At 59.6% G+C, this 18,976-nt stretch overlaps 1 long non-coding RNA gene across 1 annotated transcript; it reads right to left on the minus strand.

The window, feature by feature from the left end:
• Positions 1 to 17,231: 17,231 nt before the first annotated feature.
• On the minus strand, positions 17,232 to 18,139 carry LOC140720074 (uncharacterized). The gene is made up of 2 exons (XR_012097092.1): positions 18,036 to 18,139; positions 17,232 to 17,809 (listed from the first exon to the last, which is right to left on the minus strand). It is a non-coding gene; the product is annotated as an uncharacterized lncRNA (long non-coding RNA).
• Positions 18,140 to 18,976: the final 837 nt, after the last annotated feature.

Consider the following 18,976-nt stretch of genomic DNA (forward strand, 5'->3'; position numbering starts at 1 on the left):
GGTGCGGAGGGAGATTCACTCTGTGTCTGACCCCGGGAGTGTGTGATGGGACGGAGGGAGATTCACCCTGTGTCTGACCCCTGGAGTGTGTGATGGGACGGAGTGGAGATTCACTCTGTGTAGACCCCAGGAGTGTGTGACGGGACGGAGCGGAGGGAGATTCACTCAGTGTCTGACCCCGGGAGTGTGTGACGGGACGGTGCGGAGGGAGATTCACTCTGTGTCTGACCCCGGGACTGTGTGATGGGACGGAGTGGAGATTCACTCTGTGTCTGACCCCTGGAGTGTGTGATGGGACGGTGCGGAGGGAGATTCACTCTGTGTCTGACCCCGGGAGTGTGTGATGGGACGGAGGGAGATTCACTCTGTGTCTGACCCCTGGAGTGTGTGATGGGACGGTGCGGAGGGAGATTCACTCTGTGTCTGACCCCGGGACTGTGTGATGTGACGGTGTGGAGGGAGATTCACTCTGTGTCTGACCCCGGGAGTGTGTGATGGGACAGTGTGGAGGGAGATTCACTCTGTGTCTGACCCCCGGAGTGTGTGATGGGACGGTGTGGAGGGAGATTCACTCTGTGTCTGACCCCGGCAGTGTGTGATGGGACGGTGCGGAGGGAGATTCACTCTGTGTCTGATCCCGGGAGTGTGTGATGGGATGGTGTGGAGGGGGCTTCACTGTGTCTGACCCCGGGGGTGTGTGATGGGACGGTGTGGAGGGAGATTCACTCTGTGTCTGGCCCCGGGAGTGTGTGATGGGACGGTGTGGAGGGAGATTCACTCTGTGTCTGACCCCGGGAGTGTGTGATGGGACGGTGCGGAGGGAGATTCACTTTGAGTCTGACCCCGGGAATGTGTGATGGGACGGTGTGGAGGGAGATTCACTCTGTGTCTGACCCCGGGAGTGTGTGATGGGACAGTGTGGAGGGAGATTCACTCTGTGTCTGACCCCGGGAGTGTGTGATGGGACTGTGTGGAGGGAGATTCACTCTGTGTCTGACCCCGGCAGTGTGTGATGGGACGGTGCGGAGGGAGATTCACTCTGTGTCTGATCCCGGGAGTGTGTGATGGGATGGTGTGGAGGGGGCTTCACTGTGTCTGACCCCGGGGGTGTGTGATGGGACGGTGTGTAGGGAGATTCACTCTGTGTCTGGCCCCGGGAGTGTGTGATGGGACGGTGTGGAGGGAGATTCACTCTGTGTCTGACCCCGGGAGTGTGTGATGGGACGGTGCGGAGGGAGATTCACTTTGAGTCTGACCCCGGGAATGTGTGATGGGACGGTGTGGAGGGAGATTCACTCTGTGTCTGACCCCGGGAGTGTGTGATGGGACGGTGTGGAGGGAGATTCACTCTGTGTAGACCCCAGGAGTGTATGACGAGACGGAGCGGAGGGAGATTCACTCTGTGTCTGACCCCGGGAGTGTGTGATGGGACGGTGTGGATGGAGATTCACTCAGTGTCTGACCCCGGGAGTGTGTGACGGGACGGTGCGGAGGGAGATTCACTCTGTGTCTGACCCCGGGACTGTGTGATGGGACGGAGTGGAGATTCACTCTGTGTCTGACCCCTGGAGTGTGTGATGGGACGGTGCGGAGGGAGATTCACTCTGTGTCTGACCCCGGGAGTGTGTGATGGGACGGAGGGAGATTCACTCTGTGTCTGACCCCTGGAGTGTGTGATGGGACGGTGCGGAGGGAGATTCACTCTGTGTCTGACCCCGGGACTGTGTGATGTGACGGTGTGGAGGGAGATTCACTCTGTGTCTGACCCCGGGAGTGTGTGATGGGACGGTGTGGAGGGAGATTCACTCTGTGTCTGACCCCGGGAGTGTGTGATGGGACGGTGTGGAGGGAGATTCACTCTGTGTCTGACCCCGGCAGTGTGTGATGGGACGGTGCGGAGGGAGATTCACTCTGTGTCTGATCCCGGGAGTGTGTGATGGGATGGTGTGGAGGGGGCTTCACTGTGTCTGACCCCGGGGGTGTGTGATGGGACGGTGTGGAGGGAGATTCACTCTGTGTCTGGCCCCGGGAGTGTGTGATGGGACGGTGTGGAGGGAGATTCACTCTGTGTCTGACCCCGGGAGTGTGTGATGGGACGGTGCGGAGGGAGATTCACTTTGAGTCTGACCCCGGGAGTGTGTGATGGGACGGTGTGGAGGGAGATTCACTCTGTGTCTGACCCCGGGAGTGTGTGATGGGGCGGTGTAGAGGGAGATTCACTCTGTGTCTGACCCCGGGAGTGTGTGATGGGACGGTGTGGAGGGAGATTCACTCTGTGTCTGACCCCGGGAGTGTGTGATGGGACGGTGTGTAGGGAGATTCACTCTGTGTCTGACCCCGGGAGTGTGTGATGGGACGGTGTGGAGGGAGATTCACTCTGTGTCTGATCCCGGGAGTGTGTGATGGGATGGTGTGGAGGGGGCTTCACTGTGTCTGACCCCGGGGGTGTGTGATGGGACGGTGTGGAGGGAGATTCACTCTGTGTCTGGCCCCGGGAGTGTGTGATGGGACGGTGTGGAGGGAGATTCACTCTGTGTCTGACCCCGGAAGTGTGTGATGGGATGGTGTGGAGGGAGATTCACTCTGTGTCTGACCCCGGGAGTGTGTGATGGGGCGGTGCGGAGGGAGATTCACTCTGTGTCTGACCCCGGGAGTGTGTGATGGGACGGTGCGGAGGGAGATTCACTCTGTTTCTGACCCCGGGAGTGTGTGATGGGACGGAGGGAGATTCACCCTGTGTCTGACCCCTGGAGTGTGTGATGGGACGGTGCGGAGGGAGATTCACTCTGTGTCTGACACCGGGACTGTGTGATGTGACGGTGTGGAGGGAGATTCAGTCTGTGTCTGACCCCGGAAGTGTGTGATGGGATGGTGTGGAGGGAGATTCACTCTGTCTGACCCCGGGAGTGTGTGATGGGACGGTGTGGAGGGAGATTCACTCTGTGTAGACCCCAGGAGTGTATGACGAGACGGAGCGGAGGGAGATTCACTCTGTGTCTGACCCCGGGAGTGTGTGATGGGACGGTGTGGATGGAGATTCACTCAGTGTCTGACCCCGGGAGTTTGTGACGGGACGGTGCGGAGGGAGATTCACTCTGTGTCTGACCCCGGGACTGTGTGATGGGACGGAGTGGAGATTCACTCTGTGTCTGACCCCGGGACTGTGTGATGGGACGGAGTGGAGATTCACTCTGTGTAGACCCCAGGAGTGTGTGACGGGACGGAGCGGAGGGAGATTCACTCAGTGTCTGACCCCGGGAGTGTGTGACGGGACGGTGCGGAGGGAGATTCACTCTGTGTCTGACCCCGGGACTGTGTGATGGGACGGTGTGGAGATTCACTCTGTGTCTGACCCCTGGAGTGTGTGATGGGACGGTGCAGAGGGAGATTCACTCTGTGTCTGACCCCGGGAGTGTGTGATGGGACGGAGGGAGATTCACTCTGTGTCTGACCCCTGGAGTGTGTGATGGGACGGTGCGGAGGGAGATTCACTCTGTGTCTGACCCCGGGACTGTGTGATGTGACGGTGTGGAGGGAGATTCACTCTGTGTCTGACCCCGGGAGTGTGTGATGGGACGGTGTGGAGGGAGATTCACTCTGTGTCTGACCCCGGGAGTGTGTGATGGGACGGTGCGGAGGGAGATTCACTCTGTGTCTGACCCCGGCAGTGTGTGATGGGACGGTGCGGAGGGAGATTCACTCTGTGTCTGATCCCGGGAGTGTGTGATGGGATGGTGTGGAGGGGGCTTCACTGTGTCTGACCCCGGGGGTGTGTGATGGGACGGTGTGGAGGGAGATTCACTCTGTGTCTGGCCCCGGGAGTGTGTGATGGGACGGTGTGGAGGGAGATTCACTCTGTGTCTGACCCAGGGAGTGTGTGATGGGACGGTGCGGAGGGAGATTCACTTTGAGTCTGACCCCGGGAGTGTGTGATGGGACGGTGTGGAGGGAGATTCACTCTGTGTCTGACCCCGGGAGTGTGTGATGGGGCGGTGTAGAGGGAGATTCACTCTGTGTCTGACCCCGGGAGTGTGTGATGGGACGGTGCGGAGGGAGATTCACTCTGTGTCTGACCCCGGGACTGTGTGATGGGACGGAGTGGAGATTCACTCTGTGTCTGACCCCTGGAGTGTGTGATGGGACGGTGCGGAGGGAGATTCACTCTGTGTCTGACCCCGGGAGTGTGTGATGGGACGGAGGGAGATTCACCCTGTGTCTGACCCCTGGAGTGTGTGATGGGACGGTGCGGAGGGAGATTCACTCTGTGTCTGACCCCGGGACTGTGTGATGTGACGGTGTGGAGGGAGATTCACTCTGTGTCTGACCCCGGAAGTGTGTGATGGGATGGTGTGGAGGGAGATTCACTCTGTCTGACCCCGGGAGTGTGTGATGGGACGGTGTGGAGGGAGATTCACTCTGTGTAGACCCCAGGAGTGTATGACGAGACGGAGCGGAGGGAGATTCACTCTGTGTCTGACCCCGGGAGTGTGTGATGGGACGGTGTGGATGGAGATTCACTCAGTGTCTGACCCCGGGAGTGTGTGACGGGACGGTGCGGAGGGAGATTCACTCTGTGTCTGACCCCGGGACTGTGTGATGGGACGGAGTGGAGATTCACTCTGTGTCTGACCCCTGGAGTGTGTGATGGGATGGTGCGGAGGGAGATTCACTCTGTGTCTGACCCCGGGAGTGTGTGATGGGACGGAGGGAGATTCACTCTGTGTCTGACCCCTGGAGTGTGTGATGGGACGGTGCGGAGTGAGATTCACTCTGTGTCTGACCCCGGGACTGTGTGATGTGACGGTGTGGAGGGAGATTCACTCTGTGTCTGACCCCGGGACTGTGTGACGGGACGGTGCGGAGGGAGATTCACTCTGTGTCTGACCCCGGGACTGTGTGATGGGACGGAGTGGAGATTCACTCTGTGTCTGACCCCTGGAGTGTGTGATGGGACGGTGCGGAGGGAGATTCACTCTGTGTCTGACCCCGGGAGTGTGTGATGGGACGGAGGGAGATTCACTCTGTGTCTGACCCCGGGAGTGTGTGATGGGACGGTGTGGAGGGAGATTCACTCTGTGTCTGACCCCGGCAGTGTGTGATGGGACGGTGCGGAGGGAGATTCACTCTGTGTCTGATCCCGGGAGTGTGTGATGGGATGGTGTGGAGGGGGCTTCACTGTGTCTGACCCCGGGGGGTGTGTGATGGGACGGTGTGGAGGGAGATTCACTCTGTGTCTGGCCCCGGGAGTGTGTGATGGGACGGTGTGGAGGGAGATTCACTCTGTGTCTGACCCCGGGAGTGTGTGATGGGACGGTGCGGAGGGAGATTCACTTTGAGTCTGACCCCGGGAGTGTGTGATGGGACGGTGTGGAGGGAGATTCACTCTGTGTCTGACCCCGGGAGTGTGTGATGGGGCGGTGTAGAGGGAGATTCACACTGTGTCTGACCCTGGGAGTGTGTGATGGGACGGTGCGGAGGGAGATTCACTCTGTGTCTAACCCCGGGACTGTGTGATGGGACGGAGTGGAGATTCACTCTGTGTCTGACCACTGGAGTGTGTGATGGGACGGTGCGGAGGGAGATTCACTGTGTGTCTGACCCCGGGAGTGTGTGATGGGACGGAGGGAGATTCACTCTGTGTCTGACCCCTGGAGTGTGTGATGGGACGGTGCGGAGGGAGATTCACTCTGTGTCTGACCCCGGGACTGTGTGATGTGACGGTGTGGAGGGAGATTCACTCTGTGTCTGACCCCGGAAGTGTGTGATGGGATGGTGTGGAGGGAGATTCACTCTGTGTCTGACCCCGGGAGTGTGTGATGGGGCGGTGTAGAGGGAGATTCACTCTGTGTCTGACCCCGGGAGTGTGTGATGGGACGGTGCGGAGGGAGATTCACTCTGTGTCTGACCCCGGGACTGTGTGATGGGACGGAGTGGAGATTCACTCTGTGTCTGACCCCTGGAGTGTGTGATGGGACGGTGCGGAGGGAGATTCACTCTGTGTCTGACCCCGGGAGTGTGTGATGGGACGGAGGGAGATTCACCCTGTGTCTGACCCCTGGAGTGTGTGATGGGACGGTGCGGAGGGAGATTCACTCTGTGTCTGACCCCGGGACTGTGTGATGTGACGGTGTGGAGGGAGATTCACTCTGTGTCTGACCCCGGAAGTGTGTGATGGGATGGTGTGGAGGGAGATTCACTCTGTCTGACCCTGGGAGTGTGTGATGGGACGGTGTGGAGGGAGATTCACTCTGTGTAGACCCCAGGAGTGTATGACGAGACGGAGCGGAGGGAGATTCACTCTGTGTCTGACCCCGGGAGTGTGTGATGGGACGGTGTGGATGGAGATTCACTCAGTGTCTGACCCCGGGAGTGTGTGACGGGACGGTGCGGAGGGAGATTCACTCTGTGTCTGACCCCGGGACTGTGTGATGGGACGGAGTGGAGATTCACTCTGTGTCTGACCCCGGGACTGTGTGATGGGACGGAGTGGAGATTCACTCTGTGTAGACCCCAGGAGTGTGTGACGGGACGGAGCGGAGGGAGATTCACTCAGTGTCTGACCCCGGGAGTGTGTGACGGGACGGTGCGGAGGGAGATTCACTCTGTGTCTGACACCGGGACTGTGTGATGGGACGGAGTGGAGATTCACTCTGTGTCTGACCCCTGGAGTGTGTGATGGGACGGTGCGGAGGGAGATTCACTCTGTGTCTGACCCCGGGAGTGTGTGATGGGACGGAGGGAGATTCACTCTGTGTCTGACCCCTGGAGTGTGTGATGGGACGGTGCGGAGGGAGATTCACTCTGTGTCTGACCCCGGGACTGTGTGATGTGACGGTGTGGAGGGAGATTCACTCTGTGTCTGACCCCGGGAGTGTGTGATGGGACGGTGTGGAGGGAGATTCACTCTGTGTCTGACCCCGGGAGTGTGTGATGGGACGGTGTGGAGGGAGATTCACTCTGTGTCTGACCCCGGCAGTGTGTGATGGGACGGTGCGGAGGGAGATTCACTCTGTGTCTTATCCCGGGAGTGTGTGATGGGATGGTGTGGAGGGAGATTCACCCTGTGTCTGACCCCGGGGGTGTGTGATGGGACGGTGTGGAGGGAGATTCACTCTGTGTCTGGCCCCGGGAGTGTGTGATGGGACGGTGTGGAGGGAGATTCACTCTGTGTCTGACCCCGGGAGTGTGTGATGGGACGGTGCGGAGGGAGATTCACTTTGAGTCTGAACCCGGGAGTGTGTGATGGGACGGTGTGGAGGGAGATTCACTCTGTGTCTGACCCCGGGAGTGTGTGATGGGGCGGTGTAGAGGGAGATTCACTCTGTGTCTGACCCCGGGAGTGTGTGATGGGACGGTGCGGAGGGAGATTCACTCTGTGTCTGACCCCGGGACTGTGTGATGGGACGGAGTGGAGATTCACTCTGTGTCTGACCCCTGGAGTGTGTGATGGGACGGTGCGGAGGGAGATTCACTCTGTGTCTGACCCCGGGAGTGTGTGATGGGACGGAGGGAGATTCACCCTGTGTCTGACCCCTGGAGTGTGTGATGGGACGGTGCGGAGGGAGATTCACTCTGTGTCTGACCCCGGGACTGTGTGATGTGACGGTGTGGAGGGAGATTCACTCTGTGTCTGACCCCGGAAGTGTGTGATGGGATGGTGTGGAGGGAGATTCACTCTGTCTGACCCCGGGAGTGTGTGATGGGACGGTGTGGAGGGAGATTCACTCTGTGTAGACCCCAGGAGTGTATGACGAGACGGAGCGGAGGGAGATTCACTCTGTGTCTGACCCCGGGAGTGTGTGATGGGACGGTGTGGATGGAGATTCACTCAGTGTCTGACCCCGGGAGTGTGTGACGGGACGGTGCGGAGGGAGATTCACTCTGTGTCTGACCCCGGGACTGTGTGATGGGACGGAGTGGAGATTCACTCTGTGTCTGACCCCTGGAGTGTGTGATGGGACGGTGCGGAGGGAGATTCACTCTGTGTCTGACCCCGGGAGTGTGTGATGGGACGGAGGGAGATTCACTCTGTGTCTGACCCCTGGAGTGTGTGATGGGACGGTGCGGAGGGAGATTCACTCTGTGTCTGACCCCGGGACTGTGTGATGTGACGGTGTGGAGGGAGATTCACTCTGTGTCTGACCCCGGGAGTGTGTGATGGGACGGTGTGGAGGGAGATTCACTCTGTGTCTGACCCCGGGAGTGTGTAATGGGACGGTGTGGAGGGAGATTCACTCTGTGTCTGACCCCGGCAGTGTGTGATGGGACGGTGCGGAGGGAGATTCACTCTGTGTCTGATCCCGGGAGTGTGTGATGGGATGGTGTGGAGGGGGCTTCACTGTGTCTGACCCCGGGGGTGTGTGATGGGACGGTGTGGAGGGAGATTCACTCTGTGTCTGGCCCCGGGAGTGTGTGATGGGACGGTGTGGAGGGAGATTCACTCTGTGTCTGACCCCGGGAGTGTGTGATGGGACGGTGCGGAGGGAGATTCACTTTGAGTCTGACCCCGGGAGTGTGTGATGGGACGGTGTGGAGGGAGATTCACTCTGTGTCTGACCCCGGGAGTGTGTGATGGGGCGGTGTAGAGGGAGATTCACTCTGTGTCTGACCCTGGGAGTGTGTGATGGGACGGTGCGGAGGGAGATTCACTCTGTGTCTAACCCCGGGACTGTGTGATGGGACGGAGTGGAGATTCACTCTGTGTCTGACCCCTGGAGTGTGTGATGGGACGGTGCGGAGGGAGATTCACTCTGTGTCTGACCCCGGGACTGTGTGATGTGACGGTGTGGAGGGAGATTCACACTGTGTCTGACCCCGGGAGTGTGTGATGGGACGGTGTGGAGGGAGATTCACTCTGTGTCTGACCCCGGGAGTGTGTGATGGGACGGTGTAGAGGGAGATTCACTCTGTGTCTGACCCCGGCAGTGTGTGATGGGACGGTGCGGAGGGAGATTCACTCTGTGTCTGATCCCGGGAGTGTGTGATGGGATGGTGTGGAGTGGGCTTCACTGTGTCTGACCCCGGGGGTGTGTGATGGGACGGTGTGGAGGGAGATTCACTCTGTGTCTGGCCCCGGGAGTGTGTGATGGGACGGTGTGGAGGGAGATTCACTCTGTGTCTGACCCCGGGAGTGTGTGATGGGACGGTGCGGAGGGAGATTCACTTTGAGTCTGACCCCGGGAGTGTGTGATGGGACGGTGTGCAGAGAGATTCACTCTGTGTCTGACCCCGGGAGTGTGTGATGGGGCGGTGTAGAGGGAGATTCACTCTGTGTCTGACACTGGGAGTGTGTGATGGGACGGTGCGGAGGGATATTCACTCTGTGTCTAACCCCGGGACTGTGTGATGGGACGGAGTGGAGATTCACTCTGTGTCTGACCCCTGGAGTGTGTGATGGGACGGTGCGGAGGGAGATTCACTCTGTGTCTGACCCCGGGAGTGTGTGATGGGACGGAGGGAGATTCACTCTGTGTCTGACCCCTGGAGTGTGTGATGGGACGGTGCGGAGGGAGATTCACTCTGTGTCTGACCCCGGGACTGTGTGATGTGACGGTGTGGAGGGAGATTCACTCTGTGTCTGACCCCGGAAGTGTGTGATGGGATGGTGTGGAGGGAGATTCACTCTGTGTCTGACCCCGGGAGTGTGTGATGGGGCGGTGTAGAGGGAGATTCACTCTGTGTCTGACCCCGGGACTGTGTGATGGGACGGAGTGGAGATTCACTCTGTGTCTGACCCCTGGAGTGTGTGATGGGACGGTGCGGAGGGAGATTCACTCTGTGTCTGACCCCGGGAGTGTGTGATGGGACGGAGGGAGATTCACCCTGTGTCTGACCCCTGGAGTGTGTGATGGGACGGTGCGGAGGGAGATTCACTCTGTGTCTGACCCCGGGACTGTGTGATGTGACGGTGTGGAGGGAGATTCACTCTGTGTCTGACCCCGGAAGTGTGTGATGGGACGGTGTGGAGGGAGATTCACTCTGTGTCTGACCCCGGGAGTGTGTGATGGGACGGTGTGGAGGGAGATTCACTCTGTGTCTGACCCCGGCAGTGTGTGATGGGACGGTGCGGAGGGAGATTCACTCTGTGTCTTATCCCGGGAGTGTGTGATGGGATGGTGTGGAGCGAGATTCACCCTGTGTCTGACCCCGGGGGTGTGTGATGGGACGGTGTGGAGGGAGATTCACTCTGTGTCTGGCCCCGGGAGTGTGTGATGGGACGGTGTGGAGGGAGATTCACTCTGTGTCTGACCCCGGGAGTGTGTGATGGGACGGTGCGGAGGGAGATTCACTTTGAGTCTGAACCCGGGAGTGTGTGATGGGACGGTGTGGAGGGAGATTCACTCTGTGTCTGACCCCGGGAGTGTGTGTTGGGGCGGTGTAGAGGGAGATTCACTCTGTGTCTGACCCGGGAGTGTGTGATGGGACGGTGCGGAGGGAGATTCACTCTGTGTCTGACCCCGGGACTGTGTGATGGGACAGAGTGGAGATTCACTCTGTGTCTGACCCCTGGAGTGTGTGATGGGACGGTGCGGAGGGAGATTCACTCTGTGTCTGACCCCGGGAGTGTGTGATGGGACGGAGGGAGATTCACCCTGTGTCTGACCCCTGGAGTGTGTGATGGGACGGTGCGGAGGGAGATTCACTCTGTGTCTGACCCCGGGACTGTGTGATGTGACGGTGTGGAGGGAGATTCACTCTGTGTCTGACCCCGGAAGTGTGTGATGGGATGGTGTGGAGGGAGATTCACTCTGTCTGACCCCGGGAGTGTGTGATGGGACGGTGTGGAGGGAGATTCACTCTGTGTAGACCCCAGGAGTGTATGACGAGACGGAGCGGAGGGAGATTCACTCTGTGTCTGACCCCGGGAGTGTGTGATGGGACGGTGTGGATGGAGATTCACTCGGTGTCTGACCCCGGGAGTGTGTGACGGGACGGTGCGGAGGGAGATTCACTCTGTGTCTGACCCCGGGACTGTGTGATGGGACGGAGTGGAGATTCACTCTGTGTCTGACCCCTGGAGTGTGTGATGGGACGGTGCGGAGGGAGATTCACTCTGTGTCTGACCCCGGGAGTGTGTGATGGGACGGAGGGAGATTCACTCTGTGTCTGACCCCTGGAGTGTGTGATGGGACGGTGCGGAGGGAGATTCACTCTGTGTCTGACCCCGGGACTGTGTGATGTGACGGTGTGGAGGGAGATTCACTCTGTGTCTGACCCCGGGAGTGTGTGATGGGACGGTGTGGAGGGAGATTCACTCTGTGTCTGACCCCGGGAGTGTGTAATGGGACGGTGTGGAGGGAGATTCACTCTGTGTCTGACCCCGGCAGTGTGTGATGGGACGGTGCGGAGGGAGATTCACTCTGTGTCTGATCCCGGGAGTGTGTGATGGGATGGTGTGGAGGGGGCTTCACTGTGTCTGACCCCGGGGGTGTGTGATGGGACGGTGTGGAGGGAGATTCACTCTGTGTCTGGCCCCGGGAGTGTGTGATGGGACGGTGTGGAGGGAGATTCACTCTGTGTCTGACCCCGGGAGTGTGTGATGGGACGGTGTGGAGGGAGATTCACTCTGTGTCTGACCCCGGGAGTGTGTGATGGGGCGGTGTAGAGGGAGATTCACTCTGTGTCTGACCCTGGGAGTGTGTGATGGGACGGTGCGGAGGGAGATTCACTCTGTGTCTAACCCCGGGACTGTGTGATGGGACGGAGTGGAGATTCACTCTGTGTCTGACCCCTGGAGTGTGTGATGGGACGGTGCGGAGGGAGATTCACTCTGTGTCTGACCCCGGGACTGTGTGATGTGACGGTGTGGAGGGAGATTCACACTGTGTCTGACCCCGGGAGTGTGTGATGGGACGGTGTGGAGGGAGATTCACTCTGTGTCTGACCCCGGGAGTGTGTGATGGGACGGTGTGGAGGGAGATTCACTCTGTGTCTGACCCCGGCAGTGTGTGATGGGACGGTGCGGAGGGAGATTCACTCTGTGTCTGATCCCGGGAGTGTGTGATGGGATGGTGTGGAGGGGGCTTCACTGTGTCTGACCCCGGGGGTGTGTGATGGGACGGTGTGGAGGGAGATTCACACTGTGTCTGGCCCCGGGAGTGTGTGATGGGACGGTGTGGAGGGAGATTCACTCTGTGTCTGACCCCGGGAGTGTGTGATGGGACGGTGCGGAGGGAGATTCACTTTGAGTCTGACCCCGGGAGTGTGTGATGGGACGGTGTGGAGGGAGATTCACTCTGTGTCTGACCCCGGGAGTGTGTGATGGGGCGGTGTAGAGGGAGATTCACTCTGTGTCTGACCCTGGGAGTGTGTGATGGGACGGTGCGGAGGGAGATTCACTCTGTGTCTAACCCCGGGACTGTGTGATGGGACGGAGTGGAGATTCACTCTGTGTCTGACCCCTGGAGTGTGTGATGGGACGGTGCGGAGGGAGATTCACTCTGTGTCTGACCCCGGGAGTGTGTGATGGGACGGAGGGAGATTCACTCTGTGTCTGACCCCTGGAGTGTGTGATGGGATGGTGCGGAGGGAGTTTCACTCTGTGTCTGACCCCGGGACTGTGTGATGTGACGGTGTGGAGGGAGATTCACTCTGTGTCTGACCCCGGAAGTGTGTGATGGGATGGTGTGGAGGGAGATTCACTCTGTGTCTGACCCCGGGAGTGTGTGATGGGGCGGTGTAGAGGGAGATTCACTCTGTGTCTGACCCCGGGAGTGTGTGATGGGACGGTGCGGAGGGAGATTCACTCTGTGTCTGACCCCGGGACTGTGTGATGGGACGGAGTGGAGATTCACTCTGTGTCTGACCCCTGGAGTGTGTGATGGGACGGTGCGGAGGGAGATTCACTCTGTGTCTGACGCCGGGAGTGTGTGATGGGACGGAGGGAGATTCACCCTGTGTCTGACCCCTGGAGTGTGTGATGGGACGGTGCGGAGGGAGATTCACTCTGTGTCTGACCCCGGGACTGTGTGATGTGACGGTGTGGAGGGAGATTCACTCTGTGTCTGACCCCGGAAGTGTGTGATGGGATGGTGTGGAGGGAGATTCACTCTGTCTGACCCCGGGAGTGTGTGATGGGACGGTGTGGAGGGAGATTCACTCTGTGTAGACCCCAGGAGTGTATGACGAGACGGAGCGGAGGGAGATTCACTCTGTGTCTGACCCCGGGAGTGTGTGATGGGACGGTGTGGATGGAGATTCACTCAGTGTCTGACCCCGGGAGTGTGTGACGGGACGGTGCGGAGGGAGATTCACTCTGTGTCTGACCCCGGGACTGTGTGATGGGACGGAGTGGAGATTCACTCTGTGTCTGACCCCGGGACTGTGTGATGGGACGGAGTGGAGATTCACTCTGTGTAGACCCCAGGAGTGTGTGACGGGACGGAGCGGAGGGAGATTCACTCAGTGTCTGACCCCGGGAGTGTGTGACGGGACGGTGCGGAGGGAGATTCACTCTGTGTCTGACCCCGGGACTGTGTGATGGGACGGAGTGGAGATTCACTCTGTGTCTGACCCCTGGAGTGTGTGATGGGACGGTGCGGAGGGAGATTCACTCTGTGTCTGACCCCGGGAGTGTGTGATGGGACGGAGGGAGATTCACTCTGTGTCTGACCCCTGGAGTGTGTGATGGGACGGTGCGGAGGGAGATTCACTCTGTGTCTGACCCCGGGACTGTGTGATGTGACGGTGTGGAGGGAGATTCACTCTGTGTCTGACCCCGGGAGTGTGTGATGGGACGGTGTGGAGGGAGATTCACTCTGTGTCTGACCCCGGGAGTGTGTGATGGGACGGTGTGGAGGGAGATTCACTCTGTGTCTGACCCCGGCAGTGTGTGATGGGACGGTGCGGAGGGAGATTCACTCTGTGTCTGATCCCGGGAGTGTGTGATGGGATGGTGCGGAGGGGGCTTCACTGTGTCTGACCCCGGGGGTGTGTGATGGGACGGTGTGGAGGGAGATTCACTCTGTGTCTGGCCCCGGGAGTGTGTGATGGGACGGTGTGGAGGGAGATTCACTCTGTGTCTGACCCCGGGAGTGTGTGATGGGACGGTGCGGAGGGAGATTCACTTTGAGTCTGAACCCGGGAGTGTGTGATGGGACGGTGTGGAGTGAGATTCACTCTGTGTCTGACCCCGGGAGTGTGTGATGGGGCGGTGTAGAGGGAGATTCACTCTGTGTCTGACCCCGGGAGTGTGTGATGGGACGGTGCGGAGGGAGATTCACTCTGTGTCTGACCCCGGGACTGTGTGATGGGACGGAGTGGAGATTCACTCTGTGTCTGACCCCTGGAGTGTGTGATGGGACGGTGCGGAGGGAGATTCACTCTGTGTCTGACCCCGGGAGTGTGTGATGGGACGGAGGGAGATTCACCCTGTGTCTGACCCCTGGAGTGTGTGATGGGACGGTGCGGAGGGAGATTCACTCTGTGTCTGACCCCGGGACTGTGTGATGTGACGGTGTGGAGGGAGATTCACTCTGTGTCTGACCCCGGAAGTGTGTGATGGGATGGTGTGGAGGGAGATTCACTCTGTCTGACCCCGGGAGTGTGTGATGGGACGGTGTGGAGGGAGATTCACTCTGTGTAGACCCCAGGAGTGTATGACGAGACGGAGCGGAGGGAGATTCACTCTGTGTCTGACCCCGGGAGTGTGTGATGGGACGGTGTGGATGGAGATTCACTCAGTGTCTGACCCCGGGAGTGTGTGACGGGACGGTGCGGAGGGAGATTCACTCTGTGTCTGACCCCGGGACTGTGTGATGGGACGGAGTGGAGATTCACTCTGTGTCTGACCCCTGGAGTGTGTGATGGGACGGTGCGGAGGGAGATTCACTCTGTGTCTGACCCCGGGAGTGTGTGATGGGACGGAGGGAGATTCACTCTGTGTCTGACCCCTGGAGTGTGTGATGGGACGGTGCGGAGGGAGATTCACTCTGTGTCTGACCCCGGGACTGTGTGATGTGACGGTGTGGAGGGAGATTCACTCTGTGTCTGACCCCGGGAGTGTGTGATGGGACGGTGTGGAGGGAGATTCACTCTGTGTCTGACCCCGGGAGTGTGTAATGGGACGGTGTGGAGGGAGATTCACTCTGTGTCTGACCCCGGCAGTGTGTGATGGGACGGTGCGGAGGGAGATTCACTCTGTGTCTGATCCCGGGAGTGTGTGATGGGATGGTGTGTAGGGGGCTTCACTGTGTCTGACCCCGGGGGTGTGTGATGGGACGGTGTGGAGGGAGATTCACTCTGTGTCTGGCCCCGGGAGTGTGTGATGGGACGGTGTGGAGGGAGATTCACTCTGTGTCTGACCCCGGGAGTGTGTGATGGGACGGTGCGGAGGGAGATTCACTCTGTGTCTGACCCCGGGAGTGTGTGATGGGGCGGTGTAGAGGGAGATTCACTCTGTGTCTGACCCTGGGAGTGTGTGATGGGACGGTGCGGAGGGAGATTCACTCTGTGTCTAACCCCGGGACTGTGTGATGGGACGGAGTGGAGATTCACTCTGTGTCTGACCCCTGGAGTGTGTGATGGGACGGTGCGGAGGGAGATTCACTCTGTGTCTGACCCCGGGAGTGTGTGATGGGACGGAGGGAGATTCACTCTGTGTCTGACCCCTGGAGTGTGTGATGGGAAGGTGCGGAGGGAGATTCACTCTGTGTCTGACCCCGGGACTGTGTGATGTGACGGTGTGGAGGGAGATTCACTCTGTGTCTGACCCCGGAAGTGTGTGATGGGATGGTGTGGAGGGAGATTCACTCTGTCTGACCCCGGGAGTGTGTGATGGGACGGTGTGGAGGGAGATTCACTCTGTGTAGACCCCAGGAGTGTGTGACGGGACGGAGCGGAGGGAGATTCACTCTGTGTCTGACCCCGGGAGTGTGTGATGGGACGGTGTGGATGGAGATTCACTCAGTGTCTGACCCCGGGAGTGTGTGACGGGACGGTGCGGAGGGAGATTCACTCTGTGTCTGACCCCGGGACTGTGTGATGGGACGGAGTGGAGATTCACTCTGTGTCTGACCCCTGGAGTGTGTGATGGGACGGTGCGGAGGGAGATTCACTCTGTGTCTGACCCCGGGAGTGTGTGATGGGACGGAGGGAGATTCACTCTGTGTCTGACCCCTGGAGTGTGTGATGGAACGGTGCGGAGGGAGATTCACTCTGTGTCTCACCCCGGGACTGTGTGATGTGACGGTGTGGAGGGAGATTCACTCTGTGTCTGACCCCGGGAGTGTGTGATGGGACGGTGTGGAGGGAGATTCACTCTGTGTCTGACCCCGGGAGTGTGTGATGGGACGGTGTGGAGGGAGATTCACTCTGTGTCTGACCCCGGAAGTGTGTGATGGGACGGTGTGGAGGGAGATTCACTCTGTGTCTGATCCCGGGAGTGTGTGATGGGATGGTGTGGAGGGGGCTTCACTGTGTCTGACCCCGGGGGTGTGTGATGGGACGGTGTGGAGGGAGATTCACTCTGTGTCTGGCCCCGGGAGTTTGTGATGGGACGGTGTGGAGGGGGCTTCACTCTGTGTCTGACCCCGGGAGTGTGTGATGGGACGGTGTGGAGGGAGATTCACTCTGTGTCTGGCCCCGGGAGTGTGTGATGGGACGGTGGGGAGGGAGATTCACTCTGTGTCTGACCCCGGGAGTGTGTGATGGGACGGTGTGGAGGGAGATTCACTCTGTGTCTGACCCCGGGAGTGTGTGATGGGACGGTGTGGAGGGAGATTCACTCTGTGTCTGACCCCGGGAGTGTGTGATGGGACGGTGTGGAGGGAGATTCACTCTGTGTCTGACCCCGGGAGTGTGTGATGGGACGGTGTGGAGGGAGATTCACTCTGTGTCTGACCCCGGGAGTGTGTGATGGGTCGGTGTGTAGGGAGATTCACTCTGTGTCTGAGCCCGGGAGTATGTGATGGGCCAGGTTGGGGGAGCTTCACTCTGTGTTTCACGCCGGTATTCCATCCTCCATCCGTCTCGTACTCGGGACCTCAGTGACTCACGTCTGATATTCGAGCCGATATTAACTGTCTGCGGGGTACAGGAGGGGGACGGTTAGCCAGGAAGGGGGTTAATTTGAGACGAGATCCTGGGCACCCAGACTCTGCCAGTCCGACCTCCCTCAGCCTGGAGCTGAGACGCTACTGTGTCGGTGTGAGGAGCTCCGACCCACTGTTACAGTGCACAGGGTGCGGGGGGCAGCGGAAACCTCAAATAAACTCAAGTCCGACACCAAGGCAGGAAGTTACAGCGGTTTATTGATTTCATCATGATAAATGATAATTAAACAGTATGTGAGCTGCTGACTTGCGGGAATAAATACACTGTTGTAGCGATGTACTATGTACAGAGTTAGAGACAACGACACGCAGTCGGTGAGTCTGTTCCAGACTAGTTTATTCAAACTTCGCGGCGCTGGCATTTAATCCCTGGGTATTTGTGAGCCGATGCGCCTGCGCATTTAATCCCGAGCGCCCGCCCTCTCCGAGCGGAAATGACGTCAGAGGCGCTCACCGCGCTGGCTATTTGTGAGTCCATGCGCCTGCGCAGAAAGTGGGTCGCCACACTGTTCCCGACTCACTCACAATTAACTGACCGGTAACAACGGGTGACCGGTAGATTAATCAGTCCCGTTCCTCACCGTCTCTCTGCATCCAATCACACTTCAGGGCCGTGTCCGGGATCGCTGCGGATCCGAGGCCATTGCCGAGGGATTTGTCAATTTAACACCATTGTATCGGCCAGACAGCCGAATGCACCGTCCTCGGCAACGGGAGCAAAAGGATTCTCTCCCGGGACACCGGTGTCCCAGACTGAGCTCCGCCCCCCTCCCCGGGACACCGGTGTCCCAGACTGAGCTCCGCCCCCCCGGGACACCGGTGTCCCAGACTGAGCCCCCCCCCCCCCGGGACACCGGTGTCCCAGACTGAGCCCCGGACCCCCCCCCGGGACACCGGTGTCCCAGACTGAGCCCCGGACCCCCCGGGACACCGGTGTCCCAGACTGAGCCCCTCCCCCCCGGGACACCGGTGTCCCAGACTGACCCCCGGCCCCCCGGGACACCGGTGTCCCAGACTGAGCCCCGGACCCCCCGGGACACCGGTGTCCCAGACTGAGCCCCGGACCCCCCGGGACACCGGTGTCCCAGACTGAGCCCCGGACCCCCCCACCCCCCCGGGACACCGGTGTCCCAGACTGAGCCCCGCCCCCCCCCGGGACACCGGTGTCCCAGACTGAGCCCCCGCCCCCCCCCCCGGGACACCGGAGTCCCAGACTGAGCCCCGCCCCCCCCCGGGACACCGGTGTCCCAGACTGAGCCCCCCCCCCCCCCCCCGGGCCACCGGTGTCCCAGACTGAGCCCCGGCCCCCCCCCCGGGACACCGGTGTCCCAGACTGAGCCCCCCCCCCCCCCCCCGGGCCACCGGTGTCCCAGACTGAGCCCCGGCCCCCCCCCCCCCCCCGGGCTCCTCCTGTCCGGGTAATTCCCCGGGGGGGTCACGCGGGAGAGTCTCGATCCCGCACATCCGGCGGAAGTGCGTCACCGCGGGAGCGCTTCCGATATCACCGAGCTCGAGACCGCAGCCAGTTCCGTTAAAACCGTTGGGAATCAGCCCCGGCGCGCGGCCGTTAAAGGTAAGGGCGGGAGTTAAAGGGGAGGGGCAGTTAAAGAGGAGGGGTAGTTATAGGGTGTAAGAAGTGAAAGGGTTAAGGTTAGACTGTGCTAAGATCTAAGCTTACAAAACATATGCTGACACATTGCTAAATAAGGATATAAGATTCTTGCAAAACTGTATAGGTACAATCTGTACCTTGTGGTAATCATGAAGAACTAAAAGGGAGTCATTAAGCTAGGAGCTGAGAGCGGAGGTGGATGAAACAGATGGAGATAAGCTGTACTCTTGTGGCTAACTCCAAGGCCGATGAGTGTTTTGAAAACTTGGCAGACATGGCTCTGCGGATGGCTAACTCCAAGGACAGAGGATAT

This window comes from Hemitrygon akajei, unplaced genomic scaffold, assembly GCF_048418815.1.
Source record: "Hemitrygon akajei unplaced genomic scaffold, sHemAka1.3 Scf000035, whole genome shotgun sequence".
Taxonomy (NCBI): domain Eukaryota; kingdom Metazoa; phylum Chordata; class Chondrichthyes; order Myliobatiformes; family Dasyatidae; genus Hemitrygon; species Hemitrygon akajei.